General features: G+C 50.1%; 1 protein-coding gene across 2 annotated transcripts in view; it reads left to right on the top strand.

Annotated features, from left to right (window-relative positions):
- Positions 1-336: 336 nt before the first annotated feature.
- The window catches only part of NGEF (neuronal guanine nucleotide exchange factor), a 99,104-nt gene continuing 76,816 nt past the window's right edge, over positions 337-22,624 (top strand). Inside the window, exon 1 of one of the 2 annotated variants that reach the window (XM_069469720.1) lies at positions 337-450. The gene's annotated coding sequence lies outside the window, so the exon portion shown is untranslated. Of the gene's footprint in view, positions 451-13,355; positions 13,541-22,624 lie in introns of those variants that run through there. The other variant, XM_069469808.1, reaches the window with a different exon arrangement.

Here is a 22,624-nt window from a genome sequence, read left to right on the forward strand (position 1 = left end):
CCTAGAGGACCCCGCAGCCTTTCTCAAACCTCAGACCGGAGTGCTGCGCAGCAGGGCTGGCCGATGCTGGGGGTGGGGGTCAGGTGTGCCGAGGGCAATCAGCGTTACCTTACACCAGGGGCCGTTCCAGCCATTCCCAGCCTTCCCCTCGGGAAGCACCTCCCTCCTGCACCGATTCTGCGCCAGATGTGTGGCTGCCGCCCTGGCCCGGCCCACGGGGCCCAGGAAGGTAAATGCCCAGCCAGGAAATGATTGTCACAGGCAAAGGGCCAGGTGTGTCAGGTGGGTCTGAAGGTCAGGAATGCTTCCCAGGGAGGCTCTCCCAGGAGAGGACAAAGCAGAGGACTGTGGACTTAGCTGGGGGCACACCGGCCTGCTCTGTGGTGCTAGACAGGACAGTGGACAGAAAGGAAGAGACGTCCCCAGTCCCTAGGGGCACCTCGCCAGCAGGTGAGCAAATGGTTTTGTATTGTTTTTAGTGGAATGAGATGAAACCGGGGATAGAATAGAGGTTGCTGGTAGGACAGGTAGGAAAGGACATCACCACCCGTCCGAGACAAAAGGCAGCCCTGGATTCCATTCGGGACATCCTGTCTGGTCTGGGCTTCTCCACTCCCCCTCCCGGGACTCAGTTTCCCCACCTGCGAATTGGGGTAAGGGTTCCTCCCAGCTCCTCTCCCGTCACGGCTGTGGGGGAAGCGAGATATGAACAGGAGTGGCTGCGTAATTTGCAGGGCCCCCAGCAATACGAAATGTAGGGCCACTTGGTGGAAAATTAAGAGTTTCAAAACGGCAGCAGTATAGCATTAAACCAAGCGTGGGGACCTTCTAGGAACAGGGCCCTGTGACTGCACAGGTCATACACCTGACACTTACACGCCCTGCTAATAAGCGTGTAAGTGAACTGTGAAGTGCTGAGATTCCCGTGCACCCATATCTCAAATCTCAGGATCAGGAAGTACACTTGGGGAACGGAAGTCACAGCCGTGAAGTGACAGCCCACTGCAATGTAGCCCCCCTGCCATTCCCATTGTCCCCTCCTGCTCACGGGCCCCTTTCAGAAGGATAAAAGACCACCCCCTCAGAACCTTCTGGATTTGTGCACCTGGTGGCATCAAGCCAAAGCACGGTGGGTCTGAACTGTTTAGGGACGCAGTTTTCTTGGATGTGGAGGCAGTAGGTTCTTTTCTATCTGGATTTAAAATTTGGGACGTTTACAGTCACCGGCTGTGTGAACTGGAACTTGTGATTCCCATACTTTTGACAGTTCTGCCGTGCTCTGCCAGTTACCAACATATTTCTGCCTTTTGGAAAAACGCTGATCTTAATGCAGTAAGACCCTCGGTGGGAATGCTCCAGCTGTGTCCCTTGCCATGTGTCCTTGTCCTCCCCCCCCCTTCTATCTTCCCACTTATATTTTCCCTCTTGCCCACACCTCGGCTGCCCTTGGCCCCGCTCAGCCCTGGGAAGGTGGAAGCCAGTGTCTCCTCGGGTGTCTTAAGCTTCCTGGTCCAAGAAGGTAGACCACAGACCACCTCCCTCGACCCCACGCTCCACCCCTACCCCTTCCTGGAGCCCCAGTTGTCATGGAAACCCCTCCAGGGAGGAGCTTCGCACAGGAAAGCCAGTGGGTGATGCCAATGACAGCATGAGTGACGGTCGCAGCTTTGGGCCCTGGCGGCCAGGGATGGGCAAGACAATCGCTCTAAGAACTTTGCATGTTGGAGACTCTTACCTTGGCCAGAGCATCCCATAAGCTTGCACCAGTGGCCAAGCCAGCCCAGACCTTGTGCGGCTGCCCAGAGGCTTGGAGAAGGCCAAATCTAACCGCCCAGCCTTGCCAGCTCCACCGAGGGACACAGGAGCCACTGTTTGTCCCAAGACGCTGGCGAGCTGCTAGCCCCGGGTCAGACATCCCCTCTCCCAGGACAGGCGTCCTTCCTCCATCTCAGTGAGCCCATTGTGTCCCCAGGTGCTCGGCTCTGACACTCCGAAGTTACCCACTAGCACCACCCCAATGGCAAAAATCCCTTTATTCCTTCATCAGAGAATTGCTGAGCACTTTGTACATGTGAGTTGGGCTGGGGGACACAGACGGACGGTGGCGGCCCTCAGGCTGGTAGGGGGGTGAGGCAATGTTGTGCCCCACGCCAGGCAGGAAGCCCCCTCCGGGAGGGCCGCATGGGATCCCCCCAGGACGGTCACAGGTCACGAGGCTGAGAAGCCAGTGGCTGAGCGGAGACAGGAATTTCGTCTCTGAGCCTGGGGCTGTCTCTGTTCAGAGGCCCCCACGGGGTCTTCAGGAGGCTGCTGGGCAGTGCGGCTGGGCCTGGGAGAAATTCTTTCTCTCGGCCTTGGGTCAGACCCGGGGTGGGGCTCTGCCTCTGGGCTGTCAGCAGGTACTCCACCTCCCTTTGGTTGACAGCGACCTTGAGGCCTGCTCCCTGGGAGACCACATGCTGCCTGAGCACTGAAGAGGGGACATGTGGCTGGAGCATCCCTCAGTGGGTTTCTTTGGGGAAAATTGCTCAGGACCTGGGAGTCTGGGAGCCTGGGTGAGGCTGTCTCTCAATCTGCCCACCTCAACCTGCTTTACCTTTGGAGTGGAAAAAAAAGTCACGTGTTCAAATGAGGAGCCTGGGGAAGATCAAAGGTGTGATCAGGGAGGCTTGCATGGAGGAGGTGGCCTTTAAGTTGGGCACCACTAAACAATCTTGCATTGCTTATTAATTATTTTCCAGGAGGAGGAGAGGAGCTGATGGTTATGGCTTTGTGTGTTATAAAGTAAGGCTCTCTAACTTGTAAATAAGGTAGTAATTTTTTTCACACTCATCCTGATGGTATGTTGCAAGTTCTTTAAATAGCACATGTTCAAAGATAGCACATTCCAGGTGAAGGGACAGCAGGGTTTTAACAAGGGACTGGCTGGGAGCCTTGCAGAGTGGCAGCTGGCAGAAGTGGAGGCAGGGATCAGGGAAGTGTGAGGCCTGTTTAAGGGAGGCTGCCTGGACAAGTGTGCTGGAGGAGAGGGCAGGTGCCCAGCCTGGACCCCAGAGATCCATAGAGATCAGGATAGCCAACGTGCCTCCCAGGAAATTCATCTGGCACGTCCACACCCGGCACCAGCTGGCTTTGCTTCAGTCGCCTTCAACTGGGGCTGGAGCTCTGGGCACCAGCATCGGTGTTCCCCTCGGTGAGAAGCTCCAGCCACCAATTATCCAGGTCTTTGATGAGTCTAAAAATGAGGGCGCTAATTCATCCTTATTTGATGAGTATGTTTCCTACCAGAGACAAATCCTTCAAAACATAAGCTCTCCAGAAGGACGAGCTACTTGGACAGAGTCCTTGAAGAGATAAGAGAAGCTTGGGAGCCCCTGGGGTGGGGACCGATGGGGCCTGAGGACCTCGATCCCCAAGTCCTGTCCTCAGGTGGCAAGGGTCAGTCCCAAGTGGCCGACGCAGGGAGCGGTTGCTCAATCCCACGAACAAGTTGGTACAACCTACATGTGTCGGTGTTTCAGTCCACCATGACAGCGAGCTCCGTGAAGGCTGGATCCTTGGAGAGCACCTCCTACAGCCAGTCAACAAACGTTTACGGGTGCTCAGTCCAGGCCAGCAGGGAGACAGCAGTGGGAGGGCAAAGCTGCCTGCTCCGCTCCCAAGCTCCCCCTCTTCCTTTCCGGGCCCCCCCGCTGCCTCCACCCCCTTTCCTCCTGTCCTAATAAGTAGATTAAGAAAACCCAATTTCCTGCCCTTGGCTGATACACGCCCCATTCCTGAGCCAAAACAGATTCCCACTAAATCCCACCAACGGGGTGAAAAACCCCCAAGTCTTTGAAGTTCTTAGAACCCCGGCACCCAGGCTCCATGTTCCATGATCTCTCTGTCGTAGACCCACTCACGGAAGTGGGCACATCTCTAGCGTGTTTTGCTCCCATGCGAGTGATAAAAACATTCCTCGGGAGGTTCTTGCGCGTTGGAGGAGCCTTCTTTTCTGCTGAGTTCCTTTTTAGGAAGTTAGCTTTGAACTTTAAGATGATTTTAAAGTTCTTTGTTTCTGGATTAAAAAGGGCATCTGGCACATGGACAATTTTCCCCAGCGCCTGAGCTGTCAGAGCTGTCGCCTGCAACGCAGTTTCCGGCCTCTTTGGAACCAGTTCTGCGCCCCGAGCACGGCCACCTGCAGCTGGCCAGCCTGGGCTCCCAGTCGAGGGGCAGGATGGAGCGTTTCTAGCTGGGGGTCAAAATGCTCAGCCTGAAATAAACAGGCCCACCCCGGCTGTGTTTGGGAAATATTATTGTAGCTGATTTGTGTTCTCACGGGAGAAATATCACAGAAATCACCAACACACAGCAGCAGGGGTAGACGGCCAGGCCAGGGTGTCCTCCTACGGCCCCAGGTGGGCAGGTAGCTACCTTTGCTCCTTCTCTGTATTCTCCGTAATCTTTTAAGGCTGTTTTCTTGGGAAAGGCTGTTTGCTTTAAGTCAAAATGTCTCAAATTAAAAGTGGAAAGAAATAGTTTACAAATCATGCTTTCAACCATCTTGCCAGAGCCAGGCTGCCTGAGTTCAAATCCTGCCCCCAGCACGTGCTGGCTCTGTGACCTTGACTGAATCAGTGAACCTCTCTGGGCCTTCATGGCCTCCTCTGTGAAAACGGGGGAAGCAGGCAGGGGCCGTCAAGATCACGCAGGGTCACCGTGCGTGTCCAGTGAGATGACGCAGGTCAAGCACTCGGCACTCACGGAGATTTTAGCTGTTACTACCTGACAGGCTTGAGAGAGAAAACGGGTCCTTCTTCCAATATAAAAGAGGACGTAGCAGCTCACCCGGTCAGAGGGTCGAGCAGTAAACGTGAACGTGCCTCGGTGACCGGAGCGCTTCACCCCCCACGTGCTCCGCTCGGCTAACGGCGAGAAGCCCCCTCCTTTTGATGGTGCCACTCAAGCCCACCCGTCGCAGCCCAGAAGCCTCTGCACCCCCCAAGTAACTGCCTCACCCCCCATGATAACTTCCCCCCAGTGGAGAATGTTAATATTCCCGGATAAGAGAAGGCATTTTTTCCAGCAAAACCCTGACGCTCCAAAGTTTAAAAAAACAGGTTTGGTAAACGCTGGTGTGGAAAGGATTTGGGAAGGAGGGGCGGGGAGCCTCGCAGGTTCAGCGCCCCAGCTGTGCGGGGAGGGCGTTCGCCGTCTACACTGCTGTCACTAACGACCACAAACTTAGTGGCTCCAGACCACGCCAGTGCGTCGTTACGATTTTGGAAGACAGAAGTGCAAACGGGTCTCACCTGGCCAAACCCAAGGCTCTGGCAGGGCCGAGTTCCTTCTGGAGGCTCGAGGGGAGACTCCACTTCCTCGCCTTCTCCAGGTTCTAGAAGCCGCCTGCACTCTTGGCTCACAGCCCCTTCCTGCATCTCTGAGGCCAGCAGTGCAGCCCCTTCCGCTCTCTCTGCGTCTCTCCTGCCTTCCTCGTACAAGGATCCTGTGATCACACGGGGCCCACCTGGATCTCCCACCTCAACACCCTTAACCTAATCACACCTGCAAAGTCCCTTTTGTCACATAAGGTCACATATGCACACCTTTGGGGCGAGGTAGGCATTACTCAGCCTGCCACAAGGAAACACTAGAGCTTTCTTAAAAATATCTTTGACGTGTTTGGAAGCAATGGGTGACTCTTTGAAAAATTTGTAAAAGCTGTGCCTTGAGCAGTGGGACCTTGAGCAGGCATACATGCCGGTGGAGAGAGACGCTGAAGTCATGCCCAGCCCCCTGAGTGGATGATGGCGTTGCAGATGGGAAGGGCGTCACCTGTCACAAAGTGCCAAGCCTGCATCAGTGGGGCAGAGGCCCGGGTGCCCCGCTCCTGAGACAATCCTTGTTTGGTCACCCCTGCCCTGGTGGGCAGTCCAGGGCGTTTCTCAGCCTGGAGCAGGTCTGAGCCTGCGTCCTCCTGGTCTGCCTGGAGGAGATGCATCCACTTGTGTGTGCGTGTTGGGGGGTCCAGGGTGAAGGCTTGAAGAAAGTGACCTGCTAGAGAGAAGCCACATGGAGGGGCCCAGCGTAGCAGCCCAGTCCTGGGAGCAGGTGGCAGCGGAGGCAGAGCCTCCAGGACACGGAGTCAGGGTCTGGGCGCTGGGGGTCGTGGGAGGCCGTGAGCAGCCCCTGGGCACACTCATGGGTGGGCGCTGACACCCCAGCACCCTGTGCACGGTGGGTGCTCACTAAAAGTTGTTTAAGGAGTGACTCGAGGCTCTGGGGAAGGGGCTGGGAGAAAGCCTTTGCCTCAACCTAGCATGGGTGCAGCCCTAAGGAGAGGTGAAACCGAGGCAAAGCCCAGCCTGGGAGGCGGCACAGGGGCGAGGGGAGAAGCAGCAGGAGAGGTGAGGGGTCAGGGGCTGGGCTCTGTTCTGAGACTTCAAGAGCAGGCAGGCCGAGGTGTGATGCCCCGTGTGCTTCACCACAAAGGACCCAGCTTGAGCATTTTCTGGGGTTCCCAGCAGTTGCTCCGTCTTTCTGCCCTGATGGTCCCAACGAGCACCCTCCACTAGTCTAGAAGAAGAGGCTTCTGGCTCCTGGAGGGTGGTGCAGGGTCCAGGGCTGAAGGCGGGTCCTGCAGATCAGCCTGGAGTCACACCGGGAAGTTCTGCTGTGAAGGCGGCGGGGGGCGGGGCAGGGCGGAGGGGAGGCGGCTCTAGAGAGGCTGGCTGTTCCAGTGGCTGCCAGACAGGAGGGTGCAGGTGGAAAGGGGGGCAGGGAGGGTCCTTGGGAAGCGAGAGCAGAGGGAAGAGTCCCCAGGAGGAGGAAGGAGATGGGGAGTAGGGCAGGGGCGGGTGGGAGGCTGGAGGGAGAAGGTACGGCAAGGTCGTTGCACTGAGCAAAGGGGGCACTGCTGCCGAGTGACGTGGGCTTGCTGGCCTGTCTTGCACAGTGACCGTGAATCGACTGTGGCATCTGTCTGCCCTCACCCAGGCGAGGAGGTCAGAAAACGCCAACATGCATTAAATCCTGGATCTATCGGAAAGAAAGGAAAGTCAGGGGCCGCACAGCAGCGGCCAAGTTCGAGCACCAAGCCCAGTAAACCTGATTCTCCCACCTAAGGCATGCCACGGGCTGGGACCTCAGAGATCCCCGCTCAGGACTCTGGCGGGGGGTGGGGGGAGGGAGCCCTGGGTGGGCTCAGCGTGGCACTGGCTTGTCACACTGATCACCAATCAGATCACCTCCCTGGGCGGAGCGTTTGCATTTCTGTCCCTCAGGGCCTGGCTCAGGGCAGGTGGGTGCTCAGTAAATATTTGCTAGAGAGAGGAAGGCGCTGACCCCTCCGTGCATGTCAGTGTCAGTGGGACGGGAGGGTGGTCTGCGCAGGGAGGGGCTTCCCAGGCCCGCCCAGGAACAGTGGGGCTGAGTCCTCCTTTGAGGATATTAGTGAGAAGGAGGAGGAGGAGGAGGAGGAGGGAGGAGCAGTGGAGGAGGAGGAGGAGGAGGAGGAGGAGGAAGGAGTGGAGGAGGAGGAGGAGGAGGAGGAGGAGGAGGAGGAGGCAGCGGAGGAAGAGGGTGGAGCGGTGGCTCAGCAGAATCCCCCGGGGGCTTGTCAGAAGCACAGGGCATCTGGGTAGGGGCCCAAGAATCTGCATTTCTTTAAAGTCCCCAGTTGCTGCTGCCGCTGCCAATGATCAAAGTGGATCACGTGGCCTGCAGAGAGGAGGACGGCCCTTAGCCGTTCACCCAAGCCATTGCCAGCCACTATGCCCCGAATGTCAGTCATTTACTTTCCACATTCACAATTTTTAACCTGTGCATGTACCATGTGCTATTAATAGTTTCTACAGAGTGGCTTTAAATTAAATTCCCTACTTTATTTATTTTCATCCTAAGCATTAATATCTGTGAGAACATAGGTTTGATGTGCTAATTGGATTTTTTTCTAAGACACATAAAATACATAACCATTAATTTTGTGAACATTTGACTGACCTACCTCCTAAAATCACCTCGAAGACACAGGTTCAAATCTCACCCAGATGGAAGAAGAGGGGACAATGTAGATTTTACCCAAATCCTATGACTATTTTAGATGAGAGACTGTTGAAAGAAACCACAGCCCCTCAAACTCCCCGCCATCGCTGCTTGCTTTTTATTAATAAAAATCTCTCTCTCCTGAATAATTCTCTCACCCAAACCAAATCAGAAATTCTGGACTTTCTGCGCATCGCCTGCCGCCTCCCTCCCACCCTCCCTCCCTGCCCCCAGTCGAGGCCCGGGGCACCCTCCAGCCCACACCTCAGTTCACCTGACCTGGGCAAACCTTCCGCAAGGCAGAGACACTTCTCTCCTCCCTGCAGGCCAGTGGGGAGACTCAGGATCATGTGAGAAGCATGCAAAGGCAGTTTGGACACTTCCAGCACTGCACAGATGAGAGAAGGTTCTAGAAGGGAAAGAGAGGCCAGAGGATGATGACAGATGTTTGGGCATGGCCTCCTTCCTGCTCTGCTGGGGCCAGAATGAGGGGTCTGTATCAGCCCTGGGCCCAAGCCAGGGTCATCCCAATCCTCATGTCTGCAAGAAGGAATCTGATTGGCTCAGCCCAGCCTCGGATCAACTCCTCCTAGGTCAAAGGTCCCCTCTGGCCTGGGCCGCTGTGGCCAGGAGGCCAGGGGCAGTGGCACTCAGGGTGTCCCCCCTCCAGGGCAGAAGATAAGCAAACTCCCTAGGAAAGGCTCAGGAATAGGAGGGCAAGGTGGCTCCCCAGTGCCATTCGGAGAAATCAGGTGGGACCCAGACGTTCCCAACCAGGGACGCAAGTACCCCCTGCGTTCCTTTTCCAGTTGTTACGGACTGAGTGTGTCTCCTCAAAATTCTTATGTTGAAGCCCTAACCCCCAATGTTATGGTGTTTGGAGGTGGGACATAGGGAAGGTACTTAGGTTTAGACGAGGTCATGAAGGTGGGGCCCCCATGATGGGATTAGTGCCCTTATAAGAGGAAGAGGAAGAGGAAGAGGAAGAAACCTCCCCGTCCCACCTACGCACACACTGCGGAAAGGCCCTGTGAGGACACTGTGGGAGGCGGCTGTCTGCAAGCCAGGGGGAGAGCCCTCACCAGACCCCACCATGTTGGCACCCTGACCTCGGGCTTCCAGCCTCCAAAACTGTGGGAAAATAAATTTCTGTTGTGTAAGCCACCCAGTCTATGGTATGGTTATGGCAGCCCTAGCAGACGAAGACACCAATATTGGTCTTGTCATTTTTAGCAGGCCTTTTAATAAATCCCTCTGAATATGGGTTAATAAATGAGTTCACAGCAACCCCGACATGCAAATGATCCCGCTGCTAGAACTCAACAAAGACCGAGTGTTGGCATCCCGTTTCCCACACACAAATATCCCCGTTTGGCTATGGAAATAACATTCCCCTTCCACGCAGCGTCTGCTTCACACTGCGACTGGGAGCTCGGCCACCCTGGCCCTCCTCCCTCTGGCTGGGGCGGCAGACCTTGCCCACAGGGCTGGGAAGTTTGCCCAGGGCGGTGGCTGGCCAAGGCGGTGGCTCACCCTGGAAGGAGCAGTCCTTGTCCCCAGCTCACTCCCTCCCCAGGCCCACCCTGTCTGATGGCTGGGAGAGGTGAAAGAGGGTCAGTGACACAGGCAGCTTCGCTTTAGCAAAGTAGGCTGGGCCCTCTCCTCCCCCACCCGGCTGAGATGGCTGCTGTCACCAACATACCCGGAGGGGACAGGCCTCAGCAGCTCCACCAGCCAGTGCCGAGACCAGGACAGAGCTGAGGGGAAGGCCTTGATGGACCCCGCAATCTGTTTTTTTAAACTCTAAACCTGATTTTTATATTGAGCATTATATACATTTTACAACCTTTGGTTCTTTACACATCCAAGAGTAAAGCAGTTTTAAACAGTGGATCACTCACTCAGTTGCAAAGAGTGAAGCGAGCAGGCTGGGAGAATGGCCGCGCGTGCATGCGTGACACGGGGGCACCGCATCTCATTAGCGCTTGCACCCTCGCTGCACAGCTCGGGCTCTCCAGAAGGGAAAGAGGCCACAGGCGGGGCACGCTTAGGTCGGGAAAATGGGGGTGTTCAGCAGCTGCCTCTGCCTGCTCTGCTGGGGTCTCAAAGCAGGGCCTCCACTTCTGTCCACTCACACGCTGGGCACGGCTGTGTCCCACACCGTGCTAGAGCCGCCCACCCAGGACCCCATGTTGAGCTTCACACCATGAACTAGGGGTGTGGGAAGTGGAGGCTCCAGGGAGGTGTGGAGTGTCCAAGGAGCCCCGACTCCCAGGCCCACCAGGACGGGCTGGGAGGGCGCACCTTTTCAAGGGGTCCCTCGGCTGCAGCCTGACGTAGACACCAGAGGAGGGGAGAAGACCACCCAACACCCATTGGGCTGCACAAGAAGTGGGCTGGCGGGCGAACACCCCCAGCCACGCACCACTCGCTAAGAATCATGGGACTGGCTCCCCCCAGCCACTTTGAGGAGGACACCTGCACCTGCCTTGAGCCCCCGCCTCCCAAACTGTCCAGGGGTCCCCCTGTGGAGTGAGAGGTTGCTGGACAGACTGTGGCCCCCCTGGCTCTCAGTTCCCCAGAGAGCACCAGGGCTGTCTCCTCCAGCCTCCGGCTTTGTCCCCTGCTGTGTGGGCTTCCTTGATTATTGCTCTTTGGCAAGGTGCTTCTTGAGCACATGCTCTGCCACGCCGGCAGTCTCTCCACTCTGCCTTGCGTGGACTCTGGCCACCCCTTTCCTCTGGGACCTGGAAGATGTGGGTTCCAATCCTGCCTCAGCCACTCACGAGCTGTGTTATCTTGGGCAAGTTGCAGAGTGTCTCTGAGCTTCAGATTCCTCATCTCTAATGTGGGACCAAAGATAACCACCCACCCCGGCCCCAGGCTTGTTTGAGAATCAAATGCATCAAATGGAAAGCGGGACACCAGCGCCTGGAACAAGACCACCGAGGCTTCCCTCTGGGAAGAGCGGGACGAGTGTCTGCTGCTCAGCCGTTTCCTCGCCAGGAGGGTTTATCTCAGTCACCACCCAAGTCACTGCTGTCCTCAGCCCTGTGGCCTGCGTCCTCTTTGGAAACCATCAGAAGCCACAGGGAGGGCAGCTGCAGGTGGCTGGGAGCCTCCTCCCGTCCTACCAGGGCACCATCTCCCAGCTGTGGCCCCGCGGTGACGCCAGGCGGAGGTATGGCCGTTAGACACACAGCTCAGGGCGAGGCACGGCCACCCGGAAAGAGCAGCCGGTCAAAGCCCCAGAAGGAGGCGAGACACCAAGAGAGGAAAGGGCAGAAGAAGAGGAGGACGGAGGGAGGACCCTGGAGACTAGAGAGCCCCAGGGTGGTTAGCAGGGAGGCCGGAGCATGGGGAGCCTTGCCATTGTGCACCGAAGTCCCAGGAGGGCGACGCTTTGGAGAGAAGAGGGAGAACGTGAGCCCCTCGCCAGAGCCCCCTGTGAGGCTGGAGAGGACCTGAGGCCTGTCGGCGACAGTGTGTGGGGTCCATTGGCACTGCATGCAGCAGGACGCTGGGGGCTTTCTGGCCAGGGTCTGACCACATTATGTTCCAGAAATCTCCACCACAGGCCCAAGGAGGGCACACGCTCCTGAAGAGGCCACGAGGCCCTGGCATGGTAAACCAAGAGGCCCACGTGACAGGGGTCCGGTCAGGTACAGGACCGCAGAGGGGTGTGTAATCCTCTCTCCAGCCCACGGGCAGCTTCACTGCGGAGGCCGGTGTCACCGCGGGACCCTGGCCTGCTGCTCCTCCACCCTGGCCCTGCGACGCCAGCCCAGTCTCCACACGACCGCATCCCCCCAACTCCTGTGCAGCCTGTTGCCCATTAACAATTCTTGAAAGCAACAATCACCACAAAGCCAGACTCCCTTTCCAGAGAAAAGAGGATTCCCAAGGTGTGGACCTTGAAGCAGCAGCAGCTTCTGAGGACGTGTTAGAATTGCAGACTCGGGGCCCAGCCATCTGTGGTGCACTCTCCCGTGGCTGAGACCCCCAGACAGAGAACCACGGCTGGAGAGCAACGCGCACTACGTGGGTGAACTGAGGAAACAAGCCAGGAGCAAGAGAGAACATTCTGACGATGCCATGTGCATAAACTACCCAAACAGGCAAAGCAAACCATGCTGTTAGAAGTCAGAAGTCATCCTTGGGGACGGGAAGCTGTGATTTCCAGGGGGCATCCGGACTCTTTCTAAAGTAGTGGTGACTTTCTCCTTCTGAATCTGGGTTCTGGTCACGCAAACGCGTTCAGTTTATAAAACTCAGCAATCTGTGCACTTAATATGGGGACTTTCTGAACCCTCCTAAATTAAAAAAAAAATTCTTTTAACCAAATGAAAGGTAAACTAGAAGTGTCACCACCTCCTTCATTGCGTAGCCATTGCGTAGCCTCATAATTGGTTTAAATCACACGGGGATGGCCTGGGCGTCTGCCCCGCTGCTCCAGAAAGTAAGAATCTGGGCATTCTTTTATCCTGAGCCAAAAAGGTTTTACGAATTCACGCTGAAAGGGGCCTCAGCAGACAACAGGCTAGGCTGGCTAATTAAAAGCAGAGAGTACTATTGACCCACACATCTAAAACTAATGCTGCCATTTTTGGTAAATGCTGCTGCTTCCACGTTTTTCCCGGTTTATAGATGATATTTCCAGAGAACAAGCTGCCCCACTCAGTCACCTGGATGGCTGTTTCACAAAGAGCTTACCTTGGAGGGGATACCAGGAAGTCACCTTGCGCAAGGAGAGACATTCTGTGCAAGTTTCACTCTGGTGTTGCGGGGTGGGTTGGAGGCCAAAGGAAGAATCTGGTCTCACCAGCCAAGGAATTTTCCAAGCTAAACGTTTCGGGCCTTGAGGGTGAGGAATGGAGTTCTGTGGCTCTGTTGCCTATCTGCCCTAGGCTACAGCAGATTCTAATCTACTCAGATGTTCTTTATGAGGATAATTTCGGCCCTACTGGAAGGATCCTATTTTTCTTAAGGGTATCAATGCTCCCCAACCCCTTGTCCACTCAGAGCTGCAGTGAACATGCAACACAGAAGAGCCACGTCGACAGGCGTCACTGTGAGCTCGATTGCAAGATAATCCCCACCAAACACTGATCAAACACTCACCTCGGGGAAGACAGAGAGTCCAGGTCTCCTTCCAAAACGCCTCTAAAATCTCCACGGGATCAGGCAGAAGCCCCTGGACTGTGTCACCGTGCAGAATTACTTTCGCTTGGTTGTGTTTTTGTGAGAAGCCGTCAGCCTGTACTAAAGAACTCACGGAGGAGGTTGGGAGAAAGACCATCTGCGGAGCACAGACCAGCGTCCGCGGCCATGTGCGTCGCTTCACCTGGCATACTCTGAAACCCACTTGGCCTCACTCAGGCAGAAATCCTGGCACGGAGCTAGGACTCCACATGCAGTCGGCCCTCCACGTCCACGGGTCCCACGTCCACAGGTTCAACCCATCAAGGATCAAGATATTCGGAGAAAAATGGATGGCTTCCTGTGTACTGAACAGGTACAGACATTTTTTTCTCACCATTGTTCCCTAAACAATACAGTATAACAACTCTTTACATAGAATTTACATTGTATTAGGTATAATAAGAGATGATTTAAAATATATGGGAGAATGTGTGTAGGTTATATGCAAATACTACACCATTTTACGTAAAGGACTTGAGCACCCGTGGATTTTAGCTCTCCAATCCCCCATGGATAATGAGGGAAGCCTGTATTTAACAAGCTCTTAAAAGTTTGGGAATCTCTGCACGCAGCTGCATCTCTCATAAGAGCATTTGGTAGGAATCCCTGCCAGCCTTAGTACAAACATGACAATTTCTCCTGAGCCATCGGTCAGTTTTTATCCCTGAATGCAGTGGACTGAGTCGCTGACACATTTCCCTTTTCATGTCGGCTACTGGGAAGCTTAGGGAAATCTGAGGCCTTCCACATCAAGAGTCTTTGTAGGCCGGGCGCGGTGGCTCACGCCTGTAATCCTAGCACTCTGGGAGGCCGAGGCGGGTGGATTGCTCAAGGTCAGGAGTTCGAGACCAGCCTGAGCGAGACCCCGTCTCTACTAAAAATAGAAAGACATTATATGGACACCTAAAAATCTATATAGAAAAAATTAGCCGGGCATAGTGGCGCATGCCTGTAGTCCCAGCTACTCGGGAGGCTGAGGCAGTAGAATCGCTTAAGCCCAGGAGTTTGAGGTTGCTGTGAGCTAAGCTGACGCCACGGCACTCACTCTAGCCTGGGCAACAAAGTGAGACTCTGTCTCAACAAAAAAAAAAAAAAAGAGTCTTTGTAATATGATTTTTTTTAACCTTATCTCCCATTAAGTTTTATGCCCCCACCCTTTTATTTCTTTTGTCCTCTTTTCGATTTATGCTGTGTTGGGTGAGATATAAATATAAATATTGTTATATTTGTAGATGGAAATAGTATCTCATTGCATTAATTTGCATAATAATGCATAAAGAAACCAGCTACCACACACTGGTGTCATATCTAGGAAACCAGCACTGTGCATCCTTATATCGGCCACAGGGCATAGATAACATTTGTCCTCCCTGCATGACACAGGAGGAATAGGAGGCCCGAGGGGAAGCCACATGCCCAACTCATTCAACCAGCGGGGGCTGGAGAGGGATGACAAGCTGGGCTTGGCCTGCCCCTTCCCACTCACAACACCACACAGCTTTCCCCGGGGTCACACAGCAACACATGGGAACCTCTGAATTCTTTCTCAAAATGTTCTATGCTTTGAAGAAAATATTTAATGCTTTAATTCCTCTGGAGTTTATTTGGTTAATTTATTATGAGGACTTAAACTGATATTTTTCCCCAATTGTTAACCAATGTTCCAAACTTTTATTGACACCCCTCCATTTTTTAAAAAATAACTTTATTGAAATATAATTCACATTTTACACAATTCACCCATTTAGAGTGTACAATTCAATGGTTTTTAGTGTACTCACAGTTGTGCAATCAATTTTAGAACATTTTCTCATCTCACCGAAAGAAATCCCACACCCATTAGCAGTCACACACTCCTCCCCCACAAGACACCCAGCCCTGGACAGCCACTAATCTACTAATCTACATTTCTTTTTTTTTTTTTTTTGGAGACAGAGTCACGCTCTGTTGCCCCAGCTAGAGTGCAGTGGTATCGTCATAGCTCACTTTAACCTCAAACTCCTGGGCTCAAGCAATCCTCCTGGCTTGGCCTCCCAGAGTGCTAGGATTGCAGGCGTGAGCCACTGTGCCCAGCCACTAATCTACTTTCTGTCTCTGTGGATTCTCCTATTCTGGATGCTTCATAGAAATGAAATCATAACAATGTGTGGCCCTTTGTGACTGGCTTCTTTCACTTAGTAAATGTTTTCAGGTTCATTCATGTTGTAGTGTATATCAATACTTAATTTTTTATAGCTTAATAATATTCCATTGTATGGCTATACCACATTTTATTTATCCAACCATCAGTTGACAGACATCTGGAGTATTTCCACTTTTTGCCAATTATGATTCATGCTGCTGTGAACATTTGTGCACAACTTTTCGTGTGGATGTATGTTTCCATTTCTCTTGGGAACGGATTTAGGAATAGAATTGCTGGGTCATAGGATGACTGTGTTTAACCTTTCAAGGAACTACCAGATGATACTCCAAAGTGCCTGCACAATTTGACATTCCCATCAGTAGTGTATAAGGGCTCCAGTTTCTCCACATCTTCACCAACACTTGTTATTATCTGTCTTTTTTATGACAGCCACCCTAATGGGTGTGAAATGGTATATCACTGTGGTTTTGATTTGCATTTCCCTGATGACTAATGACGGTGAACAAGTTTTCATGTGCTTGATTGGCCGTTTGTATATCTTCTTTGGAGAAATGTTGTTTCAGATCCTATGCCCATATTGTAATTGGTCATTTTTTATTATTAAATTGTACAAGTTCATTATATATTCTAGATATAAGACCCACAAGAGGCTTATCAGATATATGATTTGGAAAAATTTTCTCCTATTCTATGAGAATTTTCTTTTTCTTTTTTTTTTTTTTTTTTTGTTGAGACAGAGTCTCACTTTGTTGCCCAGGCTAGAGTGAGTGCCGTGGCGTCAGCTTAGCTCACAGCAACCTCAGACTCCTCGGCTTAAGCGATCCTACTGCCTCAGCCTCCCGAGTAGCTGGGACTACAGGCATGCGCCACCATGCCCGGCTAATTTTTTCTATATAGATTTTTAGTTGTCCATATAATGTCTTTCTATTTTTAGTAGAGACGGGGTCTCGCTCAGGCTGGTATCGAACTCCTGACCTTGAGCGATCCACCCGCCTCGGCCTCCCAGAGTGCTAGGATTACAGGGGTGAGCCACCGCGCCCGGCCGAGAATTTTCTTGATGGTGTTCTTTAGAGCACAAAATGTTTTAATTTTGATGATGTCCAATTTATTTTCTTTTGTTGATTGTGCTTTTGGTGTCATAGCTAGGAAATCATTGCCCAATACAACATCAAGAAGGTTTATGCCTATATTTGCCTTTAAGAGTTTTATAGTTTTAGCTCTTACAATTAGGTCTTTGATTTTGACTTAAATTTTGTATATGATGTGAGGTAGGGATCCAAATTCAATCTTTGGCATGTGGATAATAAATTGTCTCAGCACCCTTTGTTAAAGACTATTCTTTTCCCATTGACTAGTCTTAGCACCCTTGTCAAAATTCATTTAGCCATAGCTGTACGAACTTATGTTTTTTCAATCCTATTCCATTGACCCATATGTCTATCCTTGTGCCAATATCAGACTGTCTTGATTACTGTTGCTTTGTAGTAGGTTTTGAAATCAGGAAGTGTGATTCCAACTTTGTTCTCCTTTTTCAAGATTGCTTTGGCATGGGCCCCTTGAATTTCCAGATGAATTTTATAATCAGCTTACTAATTTCTGCAAAGAAGCCACCTGGGAGTTTTAATTGGGCTGTGTTGAATATGTAGATCAATTGGGGGGGGGTATTGCCATCTTAACAATATTAATTCTTGTGATCCATGAAGATGGATATCTTTCTATTTATTTAGGTCTTCTTTAATTTCCTTCAATAACATTTTACAGTTTTCAGAATCTAAGCTTTATGCTTCTTTGGTTAAATTTATTCCTAAGTATTTTATTCTTTTTGATGACATTATAAATAAAATTTTAAAAATTCCATTTATGATTTTTTCCTTCCTACTATAGAAATAAAATTGATTTTTGTATGCTGATCTTACATCCTGCAACCTTGATGAATTTATTTATTATTCATAGTTCTAATAGTTTTTTCTTCTACTGGATTCCTTATTCCTTAGGATTTTCTATACATAAGATCATGCTATCTGCAAATAGAGATAGTTGTACTTCTAATCTGAATGACTTTTTTTCCTTGACTAATTGCCTTGGCTAGAACATCTCTTACAATTCTGAATAGTTGTGGTGAGAGTGGACGTCTTTATCTTCTTCTGGATCTGAAGAGGAAAGCATCCAGTCTTTCACAATTAAATATGGTGATTGCTGTGGGGTTTTTGTAGACGCCCTTTATGAGGTTTGAGGAAGTTTTCTTCTCTGCCTGGTTTGCTGAACATTTTTATCAGGAAGGACTGTTGAATTTTGTCAAATGCTATTTGATGCCAAATGTCTAATAAGATGGTCATGTGTTTTTGTCCCTTGTTCCATTCATATGGTATGTTACATTAATTAATTTTTGCATGTTAAACCAACCTATGTGCTTGGGATAAATTCTACTTGGTCATGGCTGTGTAATCCTTTTCTTATGGATTCAGTTTGCTAGTATTTTGTCAAGGACCTTTTCTTCCATATTCATAAGAGATATTGTTCTATAGTTTTCTTTTCTTATGACATTTTTGTCTGGCTTTGTAACCCTTCTATTTTTTATATTTGTGATGCCTCTTCTATAAAATAACATTTTTATAAATAAGAATTTATTTCTGGGCTGGCCACTCTGTTTCAGTAATCAACTACCTTGTGTCAATACCATATTCCTTTTACTACTATAATATTTTATGATATTTGGGAGAAGTGGGCTTTCTTTATTACCTATATTCCTCAAAATGTTTGAGCTATTCTTGTCTGTCTATCCTGCAGATGAACTTCATAATCATTTTGTCAAAATATTCTGATTAGTTTTTTTAATTGGAATGACAGAAAACTATATATTAACTTGGTAAGAACTGACATATTTTTAATATTGCATTTTCCTATCCAAGAAAAACCCACATTTCCCTAAACATGCAAGCCTCCTTCCCTCTCCCAAGGTTTTCCTTTATACAAGTTGTTCATATTTATTGATACAGTTATCCTTGGTTTCTGGCTTTGTTACTACTGTAGTTGGAATCTCTCCACTTTCTAATTCATTCCTGTTGACACGCAGTGAATCTGTCTTATTTTGGACCTGAGCTGAATTCTTTGTATTAATATTTCCAATAGCTTCAGTTGGTTCTTTTGGGTTTTCTAGGCATACAAATCATATCATCTGAAAATTATTTTGAGAGATGAAAATTTCATCTTTCTTTCTGATAACTCATTTATGTTTCATTATGTTGAACAAAATCTCTGGAAAGATGTTAATAATAATGAGAGCAGGAACCCTGCTCTTGATGGAAACATCTCTTACCTTTCACCATCACCACATTTGAGAGGTACACGGTACTCTTTATCATGGTGAATTCTCCTTCTAGTTTCATTTTTAAAGGTTTTTGCTGGGAATTGGTATTCAATTTTGCCAACTGACCTACTGATATTGTATTAAGACTTTCTAATGAATATGAAATTGCCTCAATTTTATGTAAATCACTCTGAGAACATTTTGATGAAGGAATTAAACATCTCATTTAACCATTCATTCTTATTCTGATCTATTGGGAAGTCTCAATTTTTGCAGGTGTACACATAAAACAGCTGTATGTTTCCCCATTGTGGCTACGATTTCCCTCTGTCCAAACTCATTCCCTGCCGCGTGGCAGGGCTCTTGGAGGTTTCTTGGCCAAATTATATAACTTCCCAGTCTCTTTTGGTTTTATAACTGATTCATTTCTGTATTTAAGATTTTGATTTATTTGTTTTTGCTCAAAAGATTTATTTATTTAATTTTTGAATAGATTAATACATTGACATAGCTTTAAAAAATTTAAAAATATTTAAAAGTACATACTTTAAGATCTCCTTCCTCCCGACCCTATTCCCCATCTGCCCAAACTCTCATGTCTAATTTTATGTACATACATATATTTACACACACACACACATAACCATTGGTACTAATTTCTCATAACTGCTTCCAGAAGGTTTTAGGCACATCCAGATAAATTTGAATACACTTCCCTCTTTACACTTATGGAAACATATAATGCATACTCTTCTGCCCTTGCTTTTTTAAAAAAATATATATGTATATATTCTAGGATACTTTCTTTTTTTCTTTTTTTGAGACAGAGTCTCACTCTGTTGCCTGGGCTAGAGTGCCATGGTGTCAGCCTAGCTCACAGCAACCTCAAACTCCTGGGCTCAAGTGATCCTTCTGCCTCAGCCTCCCGAGTAGCTGGGATTACAGGCATGCACCACCATGCCCGGCTAATTTTTTCTATATAAATTTTTAGTTGTCCAGATAATTTCTTTCTATTTTTAGTAGAGACCAGGTCTCGGTCTTGCTCAGGTTGGTCTTGAACTCCTGACTTCGAGCGATCCTCCCACCTCGGCCTCCCAGAATGCTAGGATTACAGGCGTGAGCCACCGCACCTGGCCTAGGATACTTTCTTAATCAGTACTGTATATAGACCTTCTAGAAAATGTTTAGAATTTTCTAATTTGTGTGACCGGTTTCTGATTAGAGATACTCCGGTTATTTCCAATCACTTGCCCTTGAACAATGCGGCCATGAGTCACTTGCTCCTTGTTGATGCTACAGTGAGTCACCTGTACCCGGACCACTCCCTATATGCACAAGCAGATCCATGGGCCAATCAAAACATATTTGCTTATTTTTTAGTATTTATTTTTTTGAGACAGGATCTCGCTCTGTCACCGAGGCTGGAGTGCAGTGGCTTCATTGTAGCTCACTGCCGCCTGGAACTCCTGGGCTCAAGTGATCCTTCTGTCTCAGCCTCTGGAGTAGCTGGGACTGTAGGTGTGCATCACCACACCTGGCTTTTCTGTTATTTTTTGTAGAGACGGGGTCTTGCTATGTTGCTTAGGCTGGTCTTGAACTCCTGGCCTCCAGTGATCCTCCTGCCTTGGCCTCCCAAAATGCTAGGATTACAGGCGTGAGCCACTGTGCCTGGCCTTGCTCTTTATTTCGACAGACGTTGCCAAACTGCCCCATGGGGATGGAATCGATTTAAAATCCCACCAGCGGTGATGGGGCTGCGTGTTGCCCCTCAGCTTCACCAACTGCTTTGCGCACGTTTGCATTTTTGCCACTATAGCAAGAACAGGGATCTCAGGGTGGTTTGGATTTTCTTTCCTATTATGAGGCAGGAGGTTGGACATCTTTTCACAAGTTTTTCTTTCCCCCCTAACCCCCAGGGTCTTGCTCTGTTGCCCAGGCTGGAGTGCAGTGGCGTCGTCATAGCTCACCGCAGCCTCCAACTCCGGGCTCAAATGATCCTCCCACCTCAGCCTCCTGAGTTCTTTCCATGAGTTTTTAAGGGTGATTTGTATTGACTTGCCCATGAGCTCTGTTTATATCATTTGCTCATTTTAACCACGCTCAAATTTTCCAAAGTTCAGTCTCATGCTATTCAAAGCTCTTTTCCCTTCCCTCGAGCAGAAACTAGACTATACGGTGGGTGGGAAATGAGCTGGGCTGAAGACACCACCTTCCCCTCTTCCCCTTTCCTAGGGGTGGGGGAGGGGCGGGACCAGCAAGCCCCGGTCTCCTTCCTTGGCTGGTTGTGCACTTGTGGTCAGAGGTGTCCCTCTGGTTCAGCCTTGCTCTGACACCTCCACTGCTGGAGTCTTTGAGGCTGTCTTCAGTTAGTATTTATATGAACCTTCCTGCAACACACACACACACACCCCTCCCAGAGGGGCCACCACATCTCCCTCTGGCCAGAGGGGCATGAGTGCTTCCAACCCCTTCTACAGCTGGGGCCTCCCACTGCTTGGCCCAGTGGCCACCTGGCAGCCCCCAACCCCTGCCACTTGCTGACCTTTCAGCTCCGAGAACCCTCAGGGAACTTCGGGGTCTTCTTGCGCAAGGACTGCTCCAAAGGCCACAGAGAACAAAGACGGGGGTGGGCGGGGACCCATTTCCTTCAAGGCCACAGGCCACAGTCCTTTTGAGCTCCCTGGTACAAAGTCACCCAGCAGGCCCTGCCTCCAGAAATCCTCCGACCCAAAGCCAGCTCCAGTCCGTGTACGTTCAGTGTATCTCCGCATCTCAGGAACCACGGGTGGGGTGACAAAAAGGACAAGGCACCATAGCCCTAGGATCCCAGAACCCCTGCCAGGAATCTGTAAGGGGCCCACAGGTTCCACAGCCCTGCAAGCTCCCAGTCGGGAGCCTCCCCTTCCTGCAGGGACCCGCAGTCTTTTCCAGGGCCACCTTGCTCTTTGCATGGGCTATGGCACCCGCAAAACACCCAGTTCCTCCCTTCCTCCTCCTTCCTTTTATCAAGGAGAGGGATTACTGTAGGGTCATGCTTCAGTAACCCCTCGGGGCTGCTGGCTGAGCTGAGCCGCAGCGGTAATTAGTTTGGCCTTAATAGCAATTCCAGAGCCACAGGAAAGAGTCCTGCTCTGTGTCGTGTAATATTTCCATCCCCTGTTTTACTCCTCCTGCTTTATATATTTTCCAACTAATTTTGCCTTTTGATTTATAAAACTATACACACATAGGTTTTTTTAGGTATTTAATTGACAAATAAAATGGAATATAGTCAAGGTAGACAATGTGATGCCTTGATAGATGTATACGTTGTGCAATGATTATCACAGTCAAACTAATCAGCACATCCATCACTGCCCAGGCTGCACCTGAGATTCCCAGAACTTGTTCATCTTACAGCTGAAAGTTTGTACCCTTTGACCAACACCTCCCCCATTTCCTCTACTCCCAGGCCCAGGCAACCATGTTCTACTCTCTGCTTCTAAGAGTCTGACTTTTTTGATTCCTCATGTAAGTGAGATCATGCAGTATTTGTCACTTAGCATGATGTCTTCCAGGCTCACCCATGTTGTTGCACGTGGCAAGATCTCCCTTTTTATGGTTGAATAATATTCCATGGTATTAAATATGTATGTGCCACAATTTCTTTACCCATCCTCTGTTGCTGGACATCTGGGTTCTTTCTGTTGCTTGGCTATTGTGAATAAGGCTGCAGTGAACATCGAGGTGCATATAGCTCTTCAAGATTCTCATTTCATCTCCCCTGGATGTATACCCAGCAGTAGAATTACTGGATCGTATGGTAGTTCTATTTTTAATTTTTTGAGGAACCTCCACACTCTTTTCCATAATGGCCAATTTACCTTCCTGCCAACTGTGCGCAGGAGTTCCCTTTTCTCCATCGGCTCACTAATACTTGTGCTCGCTCACCTTTTTGATAATCG

The sequence above is a fragment of the Eulemur rufifrons genome, chromosome 1, assembly GCF_041146395.1.
Source record: "Eulemur rufifrons isolate Redbay chromosome 1, OSU_ERuf_1, whole genome shotgun sequence".
Lineage (NCBI taxonomy): Eukaryota > Metazoa > Chordata > Mammalia > Primates > Lemuridae > Eulemur > Eulemur rufifrons.